Source organism: Triturus cristatus, chromosome 8 (genome assembly GCF_964204655.1).
Source record: "Triturus cristatus chromosome 8, aTriCri1.1, whole genome shotgun sequence".
Classification (NCBI taxonomy): Eukaryota; Metazoa; Chordata; class Amphibia; order Caudata; family Salamandridae; genus Triturus; species Triturus cristatus.
Window position 1 is genome coordinate 1,474,700,150 of NC_140591.1, and position 3,877 is coordinate 1,474,704,026.

Consider the following 3,877-nt stretch of genomic DNA (forward strand, 5'->3'; position numbering starts at 1 on the left):
AGCTTTAACTAAATTATACGTCAAAAGACAGACAAATTACGTGTTAAGGAAACTGAAATGATGTGGCATGTTGTGCAATTATAAATAACATTGAATGTTATTATTATTTGGATATTTTGACATTGTAACACATACAAAAAGGCCATCCCAACGAGGATTTTAAACTTGAGTTTCGGGTTCACTATGTGTACATTTTAAAGGGCCTCTGCTTGACAGTATTGTATATTACACGTTTTCTATATGTGTCTTACCAGGTGTCACATTATGACCTTAAAAGTGAGAAGCAAAATGCTGGGGTGTCTCGCGCTAAACCAGAAATCGTGATATTAACGTAAATTGGTGAAAAAGAGATTATCCCTTGTCCAGCCCATTTGAATTACATTTACATTAGTAATATGAGAATTTTTAATTTCTGCTGCAGGCAAGGTTCCTCCCTCCGACCCATCTGAGAAAGTTGACCATCTCTATGGATATGGCAATCATGGCTGAAAGGTGACCAGTTAACTATTAAATGAAATGTCTACTGCTGTGTTGCACTCTGTGTGCAATGCATTTAGTAAGTTAAAACCACAAAAAACGTATGCAGAAATATGCAAATATTGCAGCTGATAATGATCAATGTGGCAAGTGCAACACATGCATAATTATGAGAAAGTGCTGCAGAGCTAAGGAATTTCAGTTGCCATGGTTACAAACTGGTTTGGGCTCAGGAATGTTGCTCAGTACTTCCAGAAAATCGCAGCCTATTCATGGAATACAATGGCCTAGTAGAGTCCCAGCAATGTTCTAATAAATCAATGGAAAGGATTTTTAAGCAACTCAGTGGGGTTCTGGAGATCTGCAAGGCAGGCAGCTGGAAAAGACAGAAGCAAGCAGCAGAATTGTAGAAACCTTTGGCAGAGGAATGCGCTTACAACCCCTCAAGGACAAGGCAAAATAAACAAATAATTGAAAGTGACCATCTGACTCAGAAAACCTTATGGGCAAAACCAGTGAGCCCACATTTAGAAAATTAAAAGGTGGTCTAAGTATACGATCAACGCAGGAGTTTATAGGCACCACCATCCGAAAAAATGCAAAGACAAAATAAAGTTTGTAATCGATTAAATGGACCTGCGTTGGGAGCACCAATCTCCGATGGGAGATGAAATCACATCTCTCTCACAGAAGAGTGTTGCTCCCTTCACAGACATGGATGTATGCTAGAATTGCACACACTGGACACTGTGCACGTGTGGACCTGTGACTACGCTGAATGTTGTGGCAGACTGCCATCATCTGGCTGAGAATGGGAGCTTTGGGAAGCTGCTGAAGAACTCATGTGAGGAGCGAGAACTGGAGTGGTGAAAGAGTTTGGATTGCCCTCCTCATTGCCATAAAGCACAAAGGAGAGTCTGCTTCTGTAAATTCCAACAACTAGGCTAGACTATCAGCCAGAAGCACTATGCACCCGACAAACTGGATCGACCACACTGACCTTCATTTGAAGTGTTTACTCGGATGTCCCTTGTCTACACTTTTTTTCTGCATTGTAAGTCTCCTTGCTAGGAGAGTGACTCCACAATGACCCTCAAGTAATTTTGACCTGGCTTGATCCGGTATGGCTCCTCGTCGCTCCCAAACTCAGAATCTGCCAAACTGTGAAACTGTGAAAGCTATAGGGGATAATATAGCTCCCGGATTATTAATTTAAGTCTTTGTTGTGTGCTGGCGTTCGTCTTGCTGTCTGTAATACGCAGGTTGGGAAACACTCCCACTGTGAAGGTTGAACAATCTTGAGTTTGGGAAGGGTCAACGGCTTGTTTCTACTTTTTCAGGTTTTTTCTTTAAAATAGTTATCTAGGGAAGGAGTATTCCAGAGTTGAGCAACCCCCACCTTCACAGAGCTCTTGCCTTCCATGATTCTTTCAGCTCCATTTGGCTTGTACTCATCCAAATCTTTTGTGATGATAGATTAGAAAAACATTCACATGTCATAGTTTAGTAATTCATTCTAGTACTTTCTGCAGCTGATTTTAAGTACCCCAAGATTTACTGGGTACCTGTTTAGAAAGGAATAGCCTCTTCCAAATGAAAGCAAGGTCTGCCCATGGCTGACCTGAGTTTGTGAATCTACCTGGCCCTGCTGCAGAGCTTCACATCCCAACCCTCTGAAAACGAATCTGCGATGGAAGATATGTTTGACAGCTAATACAAAGAGATCGGTGCTTACAATAAGACATAGATCTTAACATTTGCACTAGTGATGAAGCAACAAACTATTTTACATGTAATAGACTGTGCCTTTTAGGTTTTATGCAAAATACTTCTGTATATGTACACACATATGTTTGGTTTCAAATGAAAACTTTGGGCCTGGTTTATATTTTGGAGAGGGAACTCCATGACAACAGCCTCGGAGTTCCCTCCCCACCAACATTGTGGTCTGACTGCCCGATTTAGAGTCAGGAGGACCATAGGTTTAATGGCGGCAAAGACCACTTCATCTCTGCCGTGGTCAAATCCCTCCGACAGCCCAAGGAAGTAAGGGCTGTGGGAGGTTTGGCTATGTGTCCACTCACCTAATTTAGATGCACGGACATACAGCCAATTTTCAATGCCCGTCACTGCCAGGAAAAACCTGGTGGTAAGATGCACTGAAAAGTGCCCAGTGCCACCCCTCACCTTGGGAGCTAACTCCTATGGCGAAGGGGACAGCTTTTTTTTTTTATTTCCAAAAAGAAAATCTCTCTTTCGGATTTTCTTTTTGAAAATAAAAAAAGAGTTGTAAGTCTGAGGTATGGCTCACTTATGTTTACGAAGCCGTCCATGAAACTTACAATGCATTTCCCAGAAATCACTGTGATGGCGGTTTCTGAAAATGCAAGAGATGTCCACAGGGGCTGCGGAGATCTCTAAATATGGCAGGCGGAATACCCTGCACATGGCAGGACAAAGTACTCCACCATGGTGATGGAAATTACTCCATCCGCCGATATATAAATCAGCCCTTCTCTTTTGTATGCAATCTTTGCTTTCCAATTGAGAAGGTTAGTAAATACCTGTACGTCTCTGTCACTTCTGGTGAAAAGTGGTGCATCTGTGGGTCTGTCTGACAACAAGTTGAAAAATCTATTGTTCTACCTGTAGGTACATGCTTTGCCTGGTCTTGTTTAGAAATGCTGGGGGCAGGGAAATCTTACCTTCACTGAAACAGGTACATTTGCCACTGACTGACACGTGATAGTGTTACTTCTGTATAGTTCAATTTTGTTATGAATTGTGGACTGTGTCCAGGCTTATTTGATTTGCCTTTAATGTATAGGCTTTGAGTTCACGAGATATAGCATGTTCTGGAGTTTAGCAGAGAGCATTCTAGTGGGAATAAATTATTCATGCTGACCTGTTTTTCTAGCGGTCCAAGTAGGGGCAAACGATAGATGGTTTGTATGCTTATTTTAGAATAATTTGGCTGTTGGAAAGGGCCCTTTTTGCATTGTTATCCCCAAACTGTTTGCTTTTTCCTCCTATTTTTTCCTGACCTGTTTTTGTTGGCTTTAGGGCTCTGGGCACTTAACCGCTGCTAATCTGTGCTAAAGTGCATATGCTCTCCGTGTAAATTATGATTCTAATTGGTTATCTATGATTGGCATATTTGATTTACTGGTAACTCCCTAGGAAAGGGCACTGAGTGTGCCAGGGCCCGTAAATCAAATGCTAATAGTAGCCTGCAGCACTGATTGTGCCACCCACATGAGTCGCCCTGCAAAGGTATCTCAGACCTACCACTGCAGTGCCTGTGAGCAGTTTTAAACTGCCATGTCGACCTGACAAGTGTACCCATTTGCCCCCCACCTTCTCTTTACTTACATGTAAGGCACCCCTCAGATAGGCCCAG